General features: G+C 35.1%; 1 protein-coding gene across 50 annotated transcripts in view; it reads left to right on the plus strand.

Moving 5' to 3' along the window:
- PTPRD (protein tyrosine phosphatase receptor type D) overlaps positions 1–21355 on the plus strand; it is a 1281778-nt gene that overhangs the window by 942102 nt on the left and 318321 nt on the right. Inside the window, exon 8 of one of the 50 annotated variants that reach the window (XM_063321202.1) lies at positions 20707–20754. The exons of 48 other annotated variants lie outside the window; for them this stretch is intronic. The gene's annotated coding sequence lies outside the window, so the exon portion shown is untranslated. Of the gene's footprint in view, positions 1–10525; positions 10548–20706; positions 20755–21355 lie in introns of those variants that run through there. One more of the 50 variants, XM_063321196.1, reaches the window with a different exon arrangement.

The raw sequence follows: 21355 nt of genomic DNA on the forward strand, positions 1-21355 counted from the left end.
AGGGACGTGATCCTTACCATCTACTCAGCACTGGTGAGGCCATACCTGCAGTACTCTGTCCAGTTCTGGGCTCCTCAGTACAAAAGAGACATGGACATACTGGAGAGAGAATCCAGCAAAGGGCTACTGAGATGGTAAAAAGGCTGAACCATCTCTCCTATAAGAAAAGGCTGAGAGAGCTGGGACTGTTTAGCCTGGAGAAGAGAAGGCTCAGGAGGATCTCACCAATGTATATTAATACCTGAAGAGAGGGTTACAAAAATTATGGTGCCAGGCTCTTTTCAGTGGTGCCCAGTGACAGGAGCAGAGGCAATGGACAGAACCTGAAACATGTTTGTTAGTCGTTAATTGGTGACATATTTCTTTCCCCTTTTGGAATCACAGATAAATAAGGAAGACTTTTTTTTCATTTTAAATAATAAAATAATACATTTCTTAGTTTCTTTGGAAATGTGATTGCACTCAGTGCATTAATTCTGAAGGAGCAGCTTTACACTGTTCTTTTTCATTAAAAAGCAACTTGTTCCATCTCTATCAGCTGTTTAAAGAGTTTTCATTTTTACAAGATGCTTTAGAAATTGCATTAAAGTATTTTGTTGTTTTATAGTAATTAGAGTGGTTTCTTATGTTCCTTTCCAAATGCTATTTATCGTCTATTTTCTGGTGGTTCATTGAAATATTCACACTTCCACACGGTTCATGATAAGCATGTATATGGCATTTTCTGTCAGCTCTTCACAATCAGTTTGAATTATTAACTATTGCTTCAGCATATATGAAATAAATTTCCCTGTTCTTTGTTCTGTGGTCCAACACAATTGGGAGAGTTTATCTCTTATTACAATGTGGTTTTTTTTAAAATACTTACAGTTTAATTTCAAGTGCTTCTTTTACCTTCCAGTTTGCAATCAAGGGCATCTTTGGTTTTGGATTGACTTGAGAACTAAAATATTTGTGATCTAGCTGGGATTTGAAAGTCATTTTTAGCCTCTGCATCTTGTCATACATTTCATTCCGTAGTACACATGGTGTTGCTTTCAAGCGTATTGGTTGATATGATGTCTTGGATCATAGAAATACGCAGGAAAAGCATTATGTACTCTAAAGCACTGGCTGTTGGCATAGGGTCTTCACTCAGAGAAGAGTTTTCAGAAATGGGGTTACATTTATCATTTGGTTTGGAAGGGAGTATAACTCTTCCTGAAAGTTGATTTGTGATGTGAACAAATGATAATAGCTTTGGGAATAGAAATAATATATATTATAATCAAGGTATTTTCTTTTTTTCCTCATCTCTTTTTGCGATAGAGAACTCACAGAAGATGCTTAATGCTTCCACATCATCATATTGCTTTAAATTTTGATTAAATCTTTGCTTTCATTTTCTTTTTGTAGAAACCCTTTGTATATACAAAGACCTTATGAACAGAATTTTTCTTCTTGTTCCTTTGAAACAGCAGTGCTTTTGCTGAAGTGTCCATCCTCACAATTCACTCACACAGTCTCACTGTCAGTAACAAAGTCCAATTGTGTTGATGAAATGCATCATTATAGATAATTTAGCTCCAGGTCTTTTATTTTCTCTCATGGAAGAAAGAAGATGTAAGCAGTATTTGCATTACAATGCAGTTGTATACTTATATTGATGTGATCTTGCGTGGTACTAGACAGCAGACTCCGTAAGGATCTTCATTTCTACCACACCTAACTTACTGCTAGGCTCATCATGTATGTTCTGATGTATTCATTGTCATATTCAGCTAAATGGGATCTAGAGCCTGTCATTTCCAAAATGTTAGTTCCCCTAATTTACTTTTTTTGTGTGTAAAAGAATATTTACTTCTACCTTGAGTTACTTCTTTGAGCTTTCACAGAAAAACTCTTGTCTTCAATAAATGCTGATTCAAAAATAACATTTTACAGTGGTAGATTTTTCAGTTTATGGAGCGTGTACGGTTTTGGTTGGTTTGGTTGGTTTTGTTTGGTTTTTGTTTGTTTGTGTGTGTCTGTCCCATTCTCTTCCCCCCTGAAGTTTTTTTGGACTTTATAATGGAAGTGGGCTGACAGTTGACCCTGGCCAGCAGCTAACATCAAGCAGCCGCTCTCTCACTCCTTTACCTCTCCAGTGATCTGGGGGAGAGAATAGCAAGAGTGAAAGTGAGAAAAGTCGTGTGCAAAAATAAAGACATTTTAATAAGTGAAGGGAAAAGGAAGAAGAAAACAAAACAAGTGATGCAAAAGCAATCACTCACTACCTTCTGCAAGTCTACTGATGCCCGGCCAGTCTTTGAGTAAGGGCTACTTCCCCATAATTTTATTGCTGAGCATAACATTATAATGGCATGGAGTATCCCTTTAGTCAGTTGGGGTTAGCTGTCCTTGCTGTGTTCTCTCCCATCTTCTTGGCCATCCTGGCCTACTTGCTGGAGGGCAGAGTGGGGAAAAGAGAAAGTCTTGATGCTGGGTAAGTGTGTCTTGGCAACAGCCAAACCACCAGTGTGTTATGAACACTGTTTCAGTCACAGGTCTGCTACGAAGAAGACTAATTCTATCTCTCTATTCCAGGCAGACCCCGTACAATAATGAATGAATGTAACCTTGAATTGAGACATTATTTTTGGAGAGCAGGAGATGTCAAATTTAGAACAGTGGTCCCAGGGGAGATGACAAAAGTTTTGCTATGATTCAGACACATATACTTAATCCTAGTAAAACTTCTTTCTGTTTTGCACTGGTATATCTGACCTTGTTTGACTTAAAAGCTGAGCTTCCATCTTTCCTGCTGCTTGTCAATGTTCTTCAGAAACAGAAGCAGGAAATGCTGGCTTAGTTCTCCTCCAACTGCACAATTGATTTTCACAGATATGTCATTATTCTCATGATTGTCCCTGCAGTCAGTAGGTCAAGGGAATAAAGACATTTTTGTCGGAGAAAGAGAGACAAAATGGGTCAATTTGACCATCCAAGCAACAGCTATTTTACCATTGACATGTTTTGGGGTAAATTTTACTCTAACTACAAAAACATAACATGGTTCTTCTGCTTTATTAATGATAAAGAAAAAAAAAGAGCTTTCCAGCAAATGGAACTAAACATAGTTTAGTAAAAGAAACTGGTAAAAGAAACATACATTATGACATAGTTTTGTAAAAGAAACATTGCCTCTGAGATTCAGAACAGTCATTCAAAACTTGGATTAGTTGATAACTCTGAGTATACCCAGGAGCAAAGGGTCAGAGAGGAGGCGGTTTGTGTATGTGACAGTATTTTATCAATGTACTGTTTTGCAAATGTTTTCTTCTGGTGTCTGATGCAGGTGGTCTTCTGTGTATGCTTGTAGAGTTGACAGTCCTGAAGATGGGGAAACCTCTATAAGGAAGAGACTTCATCGCTACACTTTATTTTTTTCAGTACAATCTTTGCCACCCAAATAATAAAATTTTAGCATGGCACTTACAGGTGTATTTTTGCCTGAAAAGGACAAGCAAAAAAAAGTGTTAACAAATGTAGTGAACCAACTTTACCTCTGGCATTAACAACAAAGAAATGACTGAGCAAACTTGTAGCCACATGCTGTTTATCCATGTAAATGTCAGATGTAGTTTAGATAAATTAGATTATGAAGTGTATAGGCTAAACAAGTATCTGAACTGTTAGCTACTACATCCAGACCTGTTATAGAAGTCTTTATTGTCACAGAAGACTTGAGGTTTTGGAAAAATTTGGCATTAAAAAAAAGAAGATTCAGGCAGTCAGCTAGCAGGTTTTGCCTCTTCTAACAAAAATTATCTAATCTAATACATAAAGAAGAAGGCCCCAAAAGAAAGCTTCTCTGACTTTTGTGTTCGAAGACATAAAAACTCCGTGAAAGTTTCACTGACAGTATTTGTGAGCATATTTTATCTCAGTACTGTAAATAATGAAATAAAATTCTCCATTTTATGGAGGTTTTCACAAGTATACCAGGTTATTCCAGAGTTTTTGCTTTTTTACATAATCATTGGAGGTAATTTTTGCAAAAATATCATAGGACCCAGTCAGTTTAGGTTTTGGGCATTAGCATCTGAATAAAGGCAAATAGAATACTTGAGTGGAGTATTTCTGACATATCAAAAGAAATTTGGCTTAGTTATTACAGCTAAATTTTTGACAAACATGTTTCCAAAGCACACAGTTTTAAAAAGGAGCAAAATGAAACATAGGTTAGAGAAATAACGTTCCATCTGCTTTTGTTCTGCATAAAAACAAGTGAAGAGTAACGTAACTGATTAATTCTGTTTGTGTGGGTCATAGAGGGATCCGACCCAGTTGTCAGATTTGTTGGAGGATTTTACTGCAAGTGATTAAGGAGCATAGAACTAAACCTCTAGAGAGAGCACAGTCCTTGGAGGTTTTAGATTAATTAAGCTCATTAGAACAGAGTTGTTGGGACAGTGTTTTCCAACAAAGTGTAGCTACTTGCTTAGCTGCTGGAGCAGATGAACATTAAGAACACAATTTAAATATCTGTTTTGCTGACGAAGCAAACCCCCTGCAATCTGAAAAGAACTAAAATTCCAAACCATAAATAATTGCTTTCTACGCACACTTGGAAGCAAAAAGACCTGATTCTCTTCCCACATGCCACTCGTGTATACAAAATCATCAAATGAGACTGCAGTTTCATGAAAATGTTCCTTGCACTAAAAGGTCTTCCTCTTTGCATAGTTATGCATATTTGAAATATTTAAACATAATACATTTTGAACGTTATTATTAGTATTTTTAAAAATTATTGAAGACATTTACAAATACTGGCTGATAATCTAGAGAACACTCTTACCCTTCTGTTCCAAACAACAACCAAGTTATTCCTGTGTCTCAGAGACCGTTAGATGTTCTCCTATTCAGAAATTTTGATCTGCAGGCACTTTTCCACTTTCCAGTCTCATGCATGTCTTTATTGCTGTCATAGGAGTATTTTTATGTGTATCTTTGATTCTGTATGATTCTTAAATCATCTTCTGAAAATTAAATGTGAGCTGTTTCAAATGTCTTCAAGATAATTAATTATAAATTTTAATGGCAAACTATTCGTAAGAAGCAATATATAAGTTTTGATGGAAAATGCTTTTCTCCACTTTATTCTTCTCTTCTATTTGTGTCAGGAGCAGGAAATTTGTATGAAGGCATGAAGGAAAAGCTAGGCATTTATAATATCACTGAGTGTAGTCCAGGTCTAGATTAATTTATTTTAATTGATAAAACAATTTCTGTTTCATCTGAAGTACAAACATCATCAAAATCAGAACATGTTTCTTAATATTTCTTTGCAACAGAAGGCTGAATTTGAAATAGCAAAGGAAAAGCTTTTGAGTGCTGGCCTGTTTACAGGTTGAAGATGTTGGTAAGTCAATCATAAGGCAAGGAAAAGCAGAATGGGAAAGGGAATAATTGTGAGGAAACCACTATTTGTGTGAAGAAAAGAGGCCCATTTGTTTTCCAGAAGAAACCTAGTCCCATAGTGGGGGTTCCGGAAAAAAAGCTGCTGTTGGAGCATTGACTAAGGGACTGGGAAATGCCCCGAGTAATTAATCTGTTTGTAGACTTTATTTAGGGATTAGAGTTATCTTGAATGCATAAGGTTAGATATTTTTTGTTTAAGGATATCATAGTATGAGCTCTAATTTACCTATAATTTTGTAAACTTTTGGGCAAGGGACCCTACCTCTATTCCTTTTATATCATTTGTAAATTACCATGTTATTTATAAAACTAGATAAATACATTTTAAGTTGTAAAAATATACTTGAATTCAAAGCCTCATCTTTTTACTTCTAGAGTGTCATGGAGTGGGTAAGCAAAATATTCTGAACTGTGGGAGTCACCGAGGCTCAAGCTGTCGGTTTCAGATGTAGATCTGAGGCTTTAGTATAAACTGCAGAATCTGAGCTCGATCCTGCTGACAGGAAAAGGAGGCATGGTCCCAGGACTGCTTTCTTGGGGTTTGGGGGATTCTAGAGCAGTAATAATATAAAACATGTTTGGAATTTGAGATGTTCTGCATAGCACCCTGAGGCAGTAGAATTAGGACGTTCATCCTCCTTACAATTTAAACAGCACATTTGATAATCTGTTTCAAAGCAGAAACAGCAAACTATAATTTATATAATTCATATATAAACATGGAAATCATTGCAAACTATCTACAGATTACGAAGTCTGTTGACTTTTGCTTGAATTGAGTCTTTGTGGAGAAGAGCAACACATTATCAAACCTACTTTTTAAATTTCTTTATAACTGTTTAACCTCAGTTTTGTGGTGTTCCTTGGGAGAAAAAAAAAACAAAAAGCAAACAACAAAACCCCACAAGATTTCTGAAACAAAGCAAATCCCAGAGTTTTCTACATTTTAAATGATCCAGGACATTCATTGTATTTATAAATACTGCTGAAGAACAGGAATATTTTCCTTGTACTGTTTTTTTGTTGTTGTTTTGGTTTTGTGGTTTTGGGGGGTTTTTGTTTGTTTGTTTGTGTTTTTTTGGTTTTTGTTTTTGGTTTTTTTGACATTTCAGAAATGAAATAGAAAGACTAAATAAGTAATTTTAAAAGTTTTTCAGAAAACATCCCAATGTGAAGAATCTTAATCTACTGGGAGCAGGGAGTTCATTTGGTGTGTGTGTGTGAATCCACTTAAGGTTCATAATTTGTTTGAATCAGACCGGGATCATGAAACTCAATCTTTTATATCTCAAAAGACATGAAATTAAGTTCATTTCAAAAAATTAACTAATTAAGTTAATTTACAAAAAATAATTAATTAATTAAAATTTTGTTGTTAAAATACAACAAAGAATTTTGAATGTGCCTAAAGTCTCTCTGTTTTGGTATGCTACTCATGGTTATAACTGTTATAACATTTTGGATATCGTGAAGGGAATGGAAAGGGAAATCCTGGAGTGTATCTGCAAAGTGTAAAAATAGTTTGCTCTTTAAGAGATATAAACTGAAATAGTTCCATAGTATATTTTGAGTCAAACTAGGACTGGATGACTAGATGGCTTGAGCAGTTTAAAAGAGGCAGAGATTCTTGCGAGTCTTTCACAAACTCTTTTCTTTAATGTGCGGTAGCCTGTATAGCAACATGAAATCTGCAATTTAGTATTAGTCCTGCATGAGCTTCAGTCATCATCCAAAAATGCCACAAAACAAAACTCATCTTTGGTGTAGATATCAAGATCCAGATTGTGCTACCCGTAATGTCTTTTGTACATTAGGTGGGGAGTTATGGGAAATTTGACGTGTTTTAATTTGGAAATCCATTTTCATGAAGTGCCCTTTTAATTGTAGTGGTAGCAGTTGCTGTGAACTTTTTGCAGAATCAATACTTTAAAGATATGATTGAGTAGATGTAAACTTCCTCAGTAAGTCTGTCCTTTTAGCTGAAGTCTTTTGATGAAAGATGTATTATGAAGGAATGAAGTTTACAAAGATGATGGGATATGATACAACCTTGCTTTAGTGGTTGGGAGTAAGAAACAGAAGAAAAAATGTATAGCTTGTGACCCAGTGAGTTTGGGGACAGCATTCTATATAAATTTTGCCTTTTCAGATTACATGAAAATATAAGACAGTGAGCAGAACTGGGCAGTAAACCCTTGCAATAAGCTGATTTACACCTTAAAAGCTCGGTATTTAAGAGGCAAGACGTGATACATTTGTTTGTAAATTATTTCCTTCTTTTACCTATCTTAATAGCTTAATGACTGTCATGTTAATTTAGTTTGAGTTCTACTTTTTATATGAGTTTGCTAACAGAAGCTGACATAAAAGCCTTTGTGAACAGACTTGATTAGTTCTGTTTCTATAGCAACATGGCTGAATAGAAGAATGATTTCCTTTAGGAACCTTTCCTAAAAGCTGTTTTGTACCCTATAACGATGTCTCTAGTTTGCCATCCCTTGTCAGAGGTGAACAGAGATCACATCGAGGGTCAACTTTGTTCCTTGTGTTTATAGATTATCCTCTGCAATCAAAAGACTGCATTGCTCTTCTTTTTCTTTGTGGTGCTGAACCAATTCCATTCTCCACTATACAGGGATGATAGGAAACTCAGCAAGACCTTTATTTTCCGCAACATAACAAATAAACTAGGACTCGACCAACTATCGTACTGTATTAAAAGTGTCTCTGGCAGCTACTTTGAGTTCTTGATTTTTGTCTTCAGTTATATATCCATTTGTTATTGTCTAGGAAAGCCTGAAATATTAAACGGCAAGTTGAACAGTTCAGTTCAGTGCTCTGATTAAGAGGGAGGTAGATCTCGTTTAGTATTCACGATCTTAGTGAACTCTGAGGCTTAGTATACAAATATCCTTTGTTAAAGGGTGAATGTCAGCTCCATTAATAGTGAAGTTTTGAACGGAAAAGATATATGAAGTTTTCTAAGTACCATGTTGGGGAAGTTTCTAGTCAAAGATAGTCAAATAGTTCTTTACATAATATTATATAAAAAAACACTACTAAATCTTGCTAATTGGAATTAATAATGATGAATATACATGTAATTTCTTATGTTTCCTATCCGTGTTGGTTGTAAATAAAGATAATGAATGACTTGTTTTTGTACTCTAATTTACTTGAAGGACAATGCCTGTAAATAAATAGTGTGTGTTTGTGAAATGAAGTACCTTTCTATCTTTTTCAATCCCTACTTTTAATAAATGTTTTCTGAGTGGTTTAAAAGTTTCCTTCCACTGTACAATGATAGGAATGCCTTTCTAATTTTCGGTCAGGTTTCTTAAATGAAACTAGCAAAATTGCTCTTTTTATCTGTATCCTCCTCTATTCCACATCAGTAACTTCTGATCCTGTTAGCCATTTTTATTCTTAGGGGTACAAGTCTTAAAATATTTAGGTTCTGTGTCAGTAGAGGAGAGAGACCAATGTCTGCAGAGGAAAAGGCATTAATTCTGTTAGACGTCAGACAATCCACAAGGAAGGAAATTTTTTACTAATGAAAAGCATAGGAATTTTGGCTTTATAATTTCTCTTCCTTTCAGAACTACTGGCTTATTTGCTTGGGGAGAATATGTGGCTGTTTCTTTTGAGTATCTGTCTCTATTTTCATTGTTTAGTAACTTCTGTTTGAAAACTGATATACTTAACTAAGAGATTTTTAATTGCTTTATTGAGAAAATTAATTGAGACATTTAACACTTTCAAAAGCTTTTAAAAGATTATTTTTTAAAGTCTATTTTAGGGATATTTTCTAAAAATCATAGTGGTAAATAGTGAGAAGTCTTGGTACTTCAAGGAAAGTAAGACCTGAAAGATATTTTATGCTAGCTGTGCTTTGGGGATTTCATGGGGAAATTTCTTTGTTCAAAAATAGGCCTAGGGCAAGCTGTAAAGTGTATTAAAAAGGCTAATAAATGATGACTGTGGTCTTTGTGGTGGTATCACTCTCTCTGTACAGATAATTGGAAGAAAATGTAGAAGGAACCAATAATAATTTCAGTGCAACTAATGTTACCAAGATACTCAAGGAGGTCTAGAACCTGTCAAAATGAAATACAGGCAAGAAGTAGTGGTCAACACATACAAAAGAAAGATCTGATTAAACACAGTCAGACCAAACTAAGTGATTCTCTATAATCTTAAATATAAATAATTCTTCCTTTCTGCTTTCTTCCCTCCCTCACTCATTGCAGTGCATTCCCATCCGCTTTTCTCCTGTCACGTCTATAGCATCAATTGAAAATGTATACTTTCACTGGAAAATTTTATGGTAGTGTGCTTGACTGGAATACGGATACACCTATGCAGAAAGAAAAGAATCCACACACTTATTAGTCATATCATTATAAAAATAAAATTACAGCAGTAAACACCGACTGTGTGGCAGAAAGACATATGTTTATCATATTCAATTGAGCCATATTTGGAGTGCAGAGCATGATTAAATTTGTTGACATTCTCACCATAAAGCTGTCATTGCAGCACTGATAGCAGGTGATAGTTCTACAAGTGCATGTCAAATCTGTGCTTATCTGTTTTGACGTCTGTTGATGGAAGCTCTCTTTTTCTATTTGAGCTGGACAATAACCTTGATATTCCTCATGAACAGTAAAAGCCCGCAACTGTTGTTTTAAGAAGGATGTCTTAGCTAGTGACTTACACCTGTCATAACAAATTAGCAGATTAGAACTGATAATAAAACAAACATTGGCATATCTGAAATAGATCCTCTTACAACATTAAATCTTCGGTTGTTTTGCTCACTGACTACACCTTTCTGTGTGGTTGAATTTCATGAATGTAAGAGAACAAATCTATGAGACTGTATTTGGTGATAATTACGTTGTTCCCTTTTTACCCACTTTCTTTCCTATTTCCACCATCTGCCTTCCTAAAATAATCCTTCAGTAAAAGCACTTTTCCATTAAGTGGCAGTGAGGTTATAAAGTAGCTATGGGAAAAGAACGTTCTGAAACATAACAAGCTTCTTTTCTTTTCTTTAGAACAGAAAAACTCCTTTAGAAGCAGTGTGGCACCAGCCTGAGGTATAAACCATAAACACCTTTTGCTCCAGTATCCATTGTTGACAATACTACATAACTTGCCAATAGAAAAAATATATTTAGGAGTCAATTAGTATGACATCTCATTTTTCAGTTGAAATAACTATAAGTTTCTAAGCCCAAACTGCACACCTACAGCAAGTTGTTATTTTGGGTTTATGCCAGTATTATATTGTACATCTATTGTAATGTCATGATGAAAAAGTCAGAATAGATGAATGCATTTATATGATAATTCTTTGATGATTTGGGCTAAGTGAATATTGCTTTTTTTGTTCTTTTTTTTTTTTTTTTTTTTTCCTGCTGACATCAGTTGGCAAAGTATTCCTTTGAAATAAATTAGCGTATAGAAAAAAATAGGACTGGAGCATTAGTAAAACAGATTCTTCCTTTTCCTTTTAGCAATGAGATGGACCGCATGAAGCAGGCTGTAGATTGAATACAGTTGGTAAAATTAAGGCCTGTGGCAAATAGTTCTGTAACATCCAGAAGATCAAATGGTGATTTTACAGGCACAGTAATCCAAAAAATCGCCCTTTCAGGGCAACCTCAAGTTCATTTACAATCTCCAAATATAATTACTCATTTAGAACATAGTAGTACTTCCTAAATGGTAGTGTAATTCTTTCCTAATTTGTGGTTGCTTTGTTTGTTTGATTATAGTGATTATGATGTTCATTAGTAGCAACTGGTTAGGTGCTGTGGTTCATATCATCAAACAAATGGCAGTGTAAATGTGCAGAGACAAAATTTTAATCTTGAAAAATCTCTTTAGTGTCAGCAGATATTCTTTTAACAAAAATGTTTTTGCCATTTTAGTTGAAGCTTGATTTTATGACAGAATTATTCATCATTTCTGTCGTATTTCCATTCGTATTTCCATTCGATACAGAGTCTCTATTAAAGTACACTTACTCTTCAGTTTAAAGAAATGTAATGTAGAATAAATAAAGTGACTTGGTTACCAGTTTTTAATTTTAACAAAGTGAATTAAGCCATGTTTTCCCAGTAGTATTCCAAATGCCTGTTTACAAGATGCCTGTTATCAAATGACTTCATACTCTAAAAAAGAAATGTGAAGTTAGTGATTGCAGAAGAATAGTTTTGCTATCTGTTCAATAATCTATAATCTTTAAAATTTTATATATGGTCCTATAATATTAAAATATTAAGAACCTTTTCCCTCCAAATATTTGGTTTATTTGCCATCTCAAATGAAATTCAAGATTTTCAGTTGTTTGAGTCAAAATAAATAATTTAAAGTACTTGATGTTAGGATGAGGACTACCTCTAATTTAAACTGCTAGTAATATCCTGCTGAAAGCTATGCTAGATAAATTTGTTTTAACTCTTTATGGAGTTTTTACTTGTATAAAGTTATTTTTCTTGATTTTGGCCCATTCATTTGATGTTATTTTTAAATTTTAACCATTACATGAGTTATATTTGCATTATAGAAATACAAATGCATATTTCATACTAAAATTTATTGTCAGTGGTGCTTTCCAGCTACCATGTGACAGCACTAAATGATTCTAAAGAAAGATGGATATATCAGAATGTATCTGTAAATAGCTAAATTAAATAGCCTAAGGGGGGAGAAAAAAAAGAACTTTTGTGACACTTCGGAAACACTATAAAGTTGAGGATTTTTTGTGCTTTCATAATCCATCTTTACTCAACATGTATTATATTTCTTATATTCTCCACTATTTTGGCCTCTTGCAAGACTTTCAGTACATTGAGAACCTGTTTTTGAACCGATTTCAACTTCATTAGAAGAAACATGTTGTTAGTTTTCACATTCCGTTATGTTAATGGAAGACTTCCTGCTAATTCAAGCAGGCTTTAGATTGGTCCAAATGAAGAGCTGCTTGTCAACAGTTTCTGAAACGGTAGGTGTGCTGAAGTAGAAAGGATAAAAAACATGAGTAATTGTTTACAAGAACTGTGAAGAGATGTGAATACAGAGGAATCTTTCTTTAAAAAACACTGAATTTGATTTTATCAAGCAGTGACATTACTGTATGATTTTTATGATAATCTTCTCCTATTGGGTATCAAAGTATAAGAGCTAAATGGCAAAATATAAGAGCGAAATGTCTTTTTTGAGTGTTACGCAAATGAAAAGATCACAACCTACAAATGAAATACTGAAAAATATTGAAAGCATAACTCAATGAAGAAGTTTTGGTCCTGTGGAGACCTTGCAGAGGAAATGAGAGGGACAGATTCTCTCTTCCAACCCTTGCTCTTATTCCAAGCTACAAGCAGGATCAATCATCAGACTTAACTAGTTTACCCACTGTTCCATCACCATTAAAACACCACTGTTTCCATATTAACAGGAATCTATTGATCATCAACATTTCCACAGTTACCCTATCTTGCCTCCACCTCTACCCTTCTTGTCTGCATTTCCTTGTCCTCTGTGGTTTTTATGTTCCGCTAAGAAAGTCAATTATTGAGACTTTTTCAGTATACGACTTTAGTGGTAATAGGCTAATATTATCCTGGAGACACCTACCCAGATTATCGCAAAATACAAACTGTTTTCACATTTCCCAGCTAATCCTTATCCTGGAGTATTAGACTTTACTGCACCCAGCAGTGAACATAACATTAGGATTAAGAGAAAGCCATACTTGAGCCAGAATAATGATAAATCATTCTTCCCTTCCTGCACCACTTTTATTCCTAAACTAGTAAGTTTTAGTGGATTCAGCAACTAATGAAACTTCCTCCAGACCTGCAACCTGACTCCAGGCTAAGCTCGTAAGTCCTTGTCCAGGAGAGGTCTGAACGTGAACATTTGACCTCTGCTAACGTTTGCAGTATAGTTTATTCATCAGCAAATACACGTTTTCAGGCCTAGACCTTCCAGAACTTGATCCAGACCCAGCTGGTTTTCTCAGTTCCTGTTGTGTAAAATAAGAATAAAGTGATTGCTGATGACATAGTTATATGATGTACAATACGTTATTGCTTGTGAATCGGTACCACGTGGCAGTATTGAGTACTCATGAGGAAATTAGTAATTCATGTAGTCAGAAAAGAGTTTGAGTGTTGTGTAGTAAATAAAGTATGAATTCTTGACATAAATACAGGGTTAGCATGAAATCTCCAATACCTGCTCGTTCCATTAATATAATCACTTCTATGTATAGATTGAATTAGGCATCATGGGGGTCATAGTTAATGTAATTTGGTAATTTTTATTAATGCATATGCCTCGGAACTGAATTAAGAGGCCTTGATTTTTCCTTTAGTGATCTTTTGAGAGATGGTTTTACCACTTCACATTTTCTTGGGAGCGTGAGTTTAGCTCATATGTTATCTCTTACAACTTGTATTGTTTTAGATCAATAGAGGTAGATTAGGTATAGAAATGTTGAGAATTCCAGATTTTAAATGAAAATTTAAAAAAAACACTTTTTTTCTCTTACGAAAATTAATAAAGATGCAAAATTGAAAGGAAATCTTTATTAAGATACATAACAGTCTGAGAAAGTACAGCTATAATGTTAATTGACATTATATGTCAAAGTAACTTATGTTGAGAAGGGTCTGAGCACAAAATATTGTATTATGAATTACATGAAGTCTAGTCAGTATTAAGAAGAAGTTATTTGTTGTCTTGTTGTATTGTGATCTGAAATGTAGTGAGTCATTTTACTTGTGCAGAAGGTGAAAGGGGAAACACAAGTAACTGTTTCAGCTCTGTAGAATGCCTGCTTCACTGCAGTGCAGTGCCTTTGTAAGTCAGTTAAAAATGCTCTTGATGTTATGCAAATATAAAAAAAAAAAAGGTGCACTGGATTTTAGCTCTGCATTTATGAAAGAAAATCTTGTCATGTTTTCAGACCAATACAATGCTAGTGTTACCATTAGGATGGGTATAGTGTAAGAAGGAAAATACCATGGGCTCTTTTTTTTGTTTTGTTTAGTTTTGCTTTTTTGTTGTTGTTGTTGTTTGGAACTACTTTAGTTTCTGCTGCTTGGGATTTTTTATACCTTTAAACTTCAAATAATTGCTCTTGTTGACATTGAAAAGAGCCACAAAATGGTTTACTCTATACTACCAGCAAATTCTCCCTAACAATACAAGAACTGGACAGTAAAACAACAGAGCACAAATTTGAGCTGGTTGCTTTTAAAACATGACTATAAATTTGTAATTAAGAGATTGGTCTGCTGAGGACGTACCACTGCTGACCCCTTCGTTTTTAAAAAAGCAAGGTCAAATACTTGGCCATTATTAAAGCTCTCAGAAGAACAAAGTCTGGATTACTAAAGAAGACAGGAGAAAGAACAGAAGATTGCTTGTGCGTTCCTCCACACAACATTCTGAACTTAGAGCTGCAATCATCTGATGATGTCAACTAAGCACAGTCATAATATTGTTGCTTGCATTATATTTTCTAGTCCCTTTCCATTCTTGTGTCAGGTGTCATAAATTATGTGACTTACACCTTTTCCTTTGAGGAGACAGTACAGTCTATTAGATCACAGGATTAGAAGCTTTTACTTACTCATTTGCCTAGACATAATTTGCTAATGGTTTTATGAAAAATTATTTGCTGTCACTGTTTCCTCGTATATCTAATAAGGAATGATCGCGTTGCCACTTCTGATGTAGTCTCTTAACTAAGTTAGGTAGTCAATGACTGGAATGTATTCAGGCCAATTGGTTGCCTGCAGGGGTGTATCTGCACAGATGCCAAATTTCATTTCTTAACAAGGATTTTCATTGTTAGATCTTCATAGGTTTAGATCTCTGAACTGGTTTTCCTACGCTTGGTGTGACTGTTATGCTACTAATCATTAATTTTCTGTGGCCTGTGGCTCAGGAAGAACAATTCCTGAGAATATACTGGACCCAGTTTTTAATGTATTTTAGTAAATTCTTCATTCTACATTATTTTTCTTTATCTTTCTTATCTGCCCTCTTGTTCTATCCTGTCACGGTGGGAAAGTTGTCCTGTGGTTTTTACTAAAAAAGTAGAAGGAAGGGAAGAAGAATGGTTCATGCAAAAGGGAGATTGCTCCCTTTATTAAGTAAGACCTATTAATAATCGAAGGGATAAACCAGGGCAAGAATAAAACGTCAGTTATCAGAAGAGTAGTGCCTTTTTGATAGCCTTGTTAATCATCTTTGACTTCTGTGCCCATTCAGAGGATCTTGACAAGCTTTTCTGCCCCTTTCTTTGTGTCTCTGTTGTGATTTAATCAGCTTCAGCTTTTTTTGGAGGGAAGAAAAGCATGGTTACTCTGAACAACATGTATTTTTCTGTTAATTTAATATATTGCTATAGAGGGTAACATTTATATGTGTGACAGCTTCCAAATGCATTACCAAATAACATATTTAGCAATATTCAAACTATTTTAGTATGCAGCATGTGTTTTCTCCCATCTAGAAATCATTGGAGGGATTATCTGCATTGAATTGCCATCATATGCATCACTATTTGTGTGGCAGGTTCAGAACACCTCAGTATAGTGCCGAAGTTTTCTGAAACATTTAATTTTGACAATTTAATTTGTAGGACTTTTGGTATTGTTGCAGGTTTATTTATGACTTTGTTTCGTTTGACATAGGTAACATAGAGTGCTTGGTTTACATGGCCTACCCATAGTGATGAATGTGCATTTGAAATGCCTGTACATTTCGGTGAATCATATTTTCTGCAATTCTTGCTTTTGACTATCAAGTTAAGAAAGTGGGAAAAAAATCTCAGAAGTAGCTTCTCTGTTTCACCCGAGTTGTGTGTTAGAGGAAGAGTCCTATCACATTTTTTCTAGAACAAGCTTAAGTAAATGCTATTTGACAGTTTGGTCTCTGCAAGGAAGTAAAGTCTCCCACGTGTAATGAAAAAGGGAGAGGGCATGGAATCCACCACATAGCACAGAAAAGCAGCAAGGGAGTAGGGCGCTTGGTAGTGAGTTACTTTGTATGTAAAGGTGTTCTGCCTGGATTTATACAGGCTCAGTGAATCATCCTTAACTTTAACTGGTACTTGTATGACACATCTGGCACTGAATGAATGAAAAGCCAATTCTTCAGGACATTGGTAGATGAATGGAAATGGAAGAAACGGAAGGCAGCTCATCTGTCACAGAGGTGTTTCTTTTTTTAGACAAAGTGGGGTTAACTTGAGAGCATGAATCTCACATATGGGGGCACTTCATACTTGCTTGTCAAATGAAAACTTCTATAGCACTCAGTCACTGTTCTTAGTTAAAGAAAAACAAAGTGAAACAGAAATGTGTCACTTGTCACTACCAAAATGTAAATTTTTTTTTCAGCTAGATAGATCAACTCTTGTGTCATTAGCAGTACTAACCTGGGAAAATAATAATACATCCAAGCTTCTAATCCAGATGTGCATCCGGGTTAAGACTGCATTGCACATCTAGCCTTGATCACGTGCTGGTTTCTTTCTACAGTGGAAACCTGGGTTTGCAAGCTGAATGACCTTTCCTCTATTCTTCACTCAGTCTTCAGGACGCTGCTTCTATAAAATTAAGTTTGTGCTGTTTATTCCTGGTTTAGAACTGTGAACTTGGTTGATTTTTGAGACTTTTATGGTACAGGTAATAGAAAAGAAGGTTTGTGCCCAGTGTGGACTCTACAATTTGCCATCAGAGAGGTTTTCTAAAGATTTTCAGCTTTGATGGGTGAGTTGTTGTTGTGTTAGCTTTTGGGTTTGTTTACCCACCTCAAAAAGGGGCAGAACTATATATGCTTAGAGAAGAACAGTGGAAGTTTTGCCATGTTAAAGAAATATCAGCTGAAATAATGTTGCTCTGATCAGAGAACCTCTTTGGTTTTTGCCCTGGTTTGTTTTCTCATTATCAGTCTATCAGTTCTCTACACTTTTCTCCTCTACTCCTACGTTGCATTTCTCCATAACTTTTTTCAGTATAGCACACATATTAATAAAAGATCTCTCTCTCTTTTCCTGGCCTTGCAACTTCCTGTTGTAATACTCTTGATCTTTGTTTATTTTTGTGTGTGTATTTTGGATCATCTGCCATCTTCTCTAAAGCCAGAAGATGGTGTCTGTTTTCTTGAGTTTTGCTATTTGGGGTAGTGGGGAAGAATTTTTAAGATGAGTTGCTTTAAGTTTTTCAGGGCTGTAGCTGAGTCGGGGACTGAAGGAGCTCTATTCTAGTACCTGTAAGTGCACCCTTTAAAACGCTTGTTGGGAAATGTATGTGTTTTACCAGGAGAAATAAAGCTAGAAAACTAGTAATTCAGTTGATACAGGAAAAATGTGTAGTGCTGATATTTGTGGTCATGACTACTGTCACATTAAAGCCAACATGTTTTAGTCAACAAAATATTTCCATTTCTCTCCACTCCTTTTTTTTTTTGACTTTCAAGTTTTCCAGCATATTAGGTGATGATTAGCAGCTAACTCGCAAAAGGCAAAGGCTGAAAATGCTAAAGAAACACAAAATCGTGGTAGACAAAGTTGAGGTTGTTGCTAAAGCCTCTTCCAGAAAGCCTTCTGCTTGCTCATTTTTGATCTTTTCATACAGGCCTTATTGTGAAAAACACAGAAACAATTTATAGCACTTGATCCCTGGAACAATTTGTGTGCTTAAGCTGGATCGGGTGCATAAGCATCTATTGGATTTCATCTTCTTTTGCTCTAACGCTCCAGCCTCACCACGGTGTTGGCATGTGTTTTTTGATCCGTCCATCAATTTTCCCCACTTCCAAGAAAAAGAGATCTCTGACATTTGCCTTGATCTCCAGTTCCTTATTTCTAAGCATATGAGGCCATAGTCCTGCACACAAGTCATATGAATCTCTTCCTGTGCTTCCATTGAGCTCTCGAACTTTTGCTCTACATAAAAATTTTGGAAAAAAGGTTTAGACTCAGTGATATATACTATTGAAACAGTACAGAGTTGGAATTGAGTTGTATTTTAAAATTCATGAAATGTATTTTCTTTGAAGAAGAGTAAAATTAGCTGACATGCTAAAAAACAACACTATAAGACTGATATGCTCTTTTAAAGGAGACGGTAACCCTAACAATGGCAACTTGCATTATAGTCTAGGTTATGGGGGCAGGGGAGGGAAGAGAAAATGCTAACTGTGCTGGTCTTCATCCTCATTGTCTTGTGGCTGTTTTCCATGCTTTTTCTGTTTGTCTAGAATATTTTCAAATATGCAAGTTTGAAGGATTTGCTGCATACTGTTTAGAAAGCCTTCTCCCCTGATGATACATTTTATTTCCAGAATGTTCTCCTGATAATCACTCAATTTCTTCAGTTTCTTACATCTCAGTTTCCTTATGCCTTTCAAATACTTGCAGACTTTTATATCTTCTTCTAATTGTCATTTAACCAACATATAAGCAGAATGCCAATGCTCAACTCAGTTATCTACCTCCATAAATTTCTTCTTACAGAGCTGCTCATGACACTTTCGCCTTTATTTTACTGGCTGCTAATTCACCTGCTTATTTTTAGTATTGAACCTAAAGGTGTATTTCTTGCGAAATTTTACTGTGGACTTATCAAGTATACGTATCTTTTCATATGTTGTTTTATGCTACTTCTTTCTGTGCCTATACAAAGCAAAATTGGGTTGTTTTAATTTATTGCCATAATGTCTATTAAACTATATGTATACTCTCTAAATGTGATATCTTTCCACATGTTCAGCAACATCATTATTAGGGCATTCTGGCTTGGATTGATTTCATATAATTTTTTTTTTCCTTTATGCATTTGGTTCCAATTTGTGTTTCAAATCTATTTGTTGCTTTTTATCTGTTGTTGGAGTTTCAAAAAAAAAAAAATTCTTATGTTATTTTCTTTACAATTCTGGTGAGCTGTAGTGAATTTTCACACAGACATAAGCACCTTATCTTTTGAAATCTCTGAATATAAGACATGCAGCTAGTATGGAAAGACTGTTTAGCCATCTCTCAATTTAAATTTTCTGGTATTTTCTAAACAATATACACTATTAGTAGTGGTTTCTAGTAAAGTGTATGAACAAAAAGGAATTTTACAGATAAGCAGATGTCAATGACTCAGTATCTAGTTTGTTTTTAGTATGTCTACTTAGCAATTATATACCAGATATCTTCTATTAATTTGATTTTGTTAAAGGAATCATGAATATAAGTTAAATAAAGAATACCAGGGGAAAAATGTGTTATAATAGGCATTGGAATCACTTGCCATTAAACAAAAAGTCCCCGTATTTTTGCATATCAAATACTTTTGCATTAAGTATAACCTGATTCAAGATAGTAAATGTGATTTGTTAGGCAGCAACTTTTAAGAGGCAATGGCATTAAAAATAAAAAATGAATAAAAATGCTTCCTAATCTCATTTTGGGAAACTGTCCTCAGTTTTGGGTCATCCATTCAATTTCAGTAAAATATCAACAAGTTTTCATAGCTATCCAGTTGGAATTTTGTAAATAATAACATAATTGTTGTGTTCTTTTGGAATGACATTTGATTAGTGCATTTTACTGACACTGAAAACAGGCTGTGTGCCACCTTATCAAATTTTGTCTTGCAAGCAAGTGAATGCCCTTTACAGTTTTTGAATGCTAAAAAATAAAAAATAATGATGTCCTACAAAAATATTTAAAGCAATAGCGCTTACAAAACAGAAAGAACTTTATTAGTTTGTTTGTGGTTAGAGAAACATCTTTCAGTAGAGAAATAAACACAACACAAATAAATCTGAGTTAATCTCAGATATTAAAAAACAGAGATTGGTTGAATAGAAAGACAAAGGTTTTGCCAACCTTTTGCTTTTAAGCACCTATAAGAAAGCTCTTTACTGTATAAATTTGGGTCTGTCACAAGCATGATTTTAAATATTTCATGAGTTCTACTCCTATAATAATAATCTACTATAATATTCTACTATCATAAGTAGATTTCAAGCTAATTTTTATAAACTTGTTACCATTTATCACTTTGCCTGTGTTTAAAAAAAGCGAAATTGTTCCCAAAATACAGAAAATTTTAAAACAAATGCGTCTTAGTGAATCATTTGTAAATCATGCTTGCTGTTGTTTCTAGTGAACTTTACAGAGCTTTGAAGTGGATTATTTCTCTTCGTGACCTTAAAACAATTCCTCTTTTCTTTCAGAACTTGATAGTGTGGAAAGGTGTCTCTGAACTTTGACCAGACATAACAGTACGTAGAAAACTTGTAAAACAGTTTTTCAGACTGTAAGGCAGTATGGTGCTAGTGACTATTCCACTGCTCAAGCTGGCAGTATTCTACTGTACATTCACCTGTGACTACCAGGACTTGTGAGGCCACACCTGGACTACTGCGTTCAGTTCTGTACTCCCTGGTACAAGGGAGACATGGACATACTGGAAAGAGTCCAGCAAAAGGGTCACCTCTCCTACAAGGAAAGGCTGAGAGAGCTGGCACTGTTTAACCTGGTGAAGAGAAGGCTTGGGCGATCTTCTCCGTGTGTACAAATATATGATGGGAGGGTGCAAAGAAAATGGGGCCAACTCTTTTCAGTGGTGTCCAGGGACATAAAAATAGGTAATTGTCACCATTGTTCCGCTTATACCCACAGTCTACTGTCCTGTCATTGGACATTAAGTGAAACAGTGGAGTTTCCATCTGAACATCAGGAAACACTTTTTTACTGTGAGGGTGACCGAGCATTGGTGCAGGTTGGCCAGGGAGGTAATGAAGTCTCCGTCATGGGAGATACTAAAAAGCTGTTGGGACCTGGTCCTGGGCAATCAGCTCCAGATGGCCCTGCTGGAGCAGG

Source organism: Chroicocephalus ridibundus, chromosome Z, assembly GCF_963924245.1.
Source record: "Chroicocephalus ridibundus chromosome Z, bChrRid1.1, whole genome shotgun sequence".
Taxonomy (NCBI): Eukaryota; Metazoa; Chordata; class Aves; order Charadriiformes; family Laridae; genus Chroicocephalus; species Chroicocephalus ridibundus.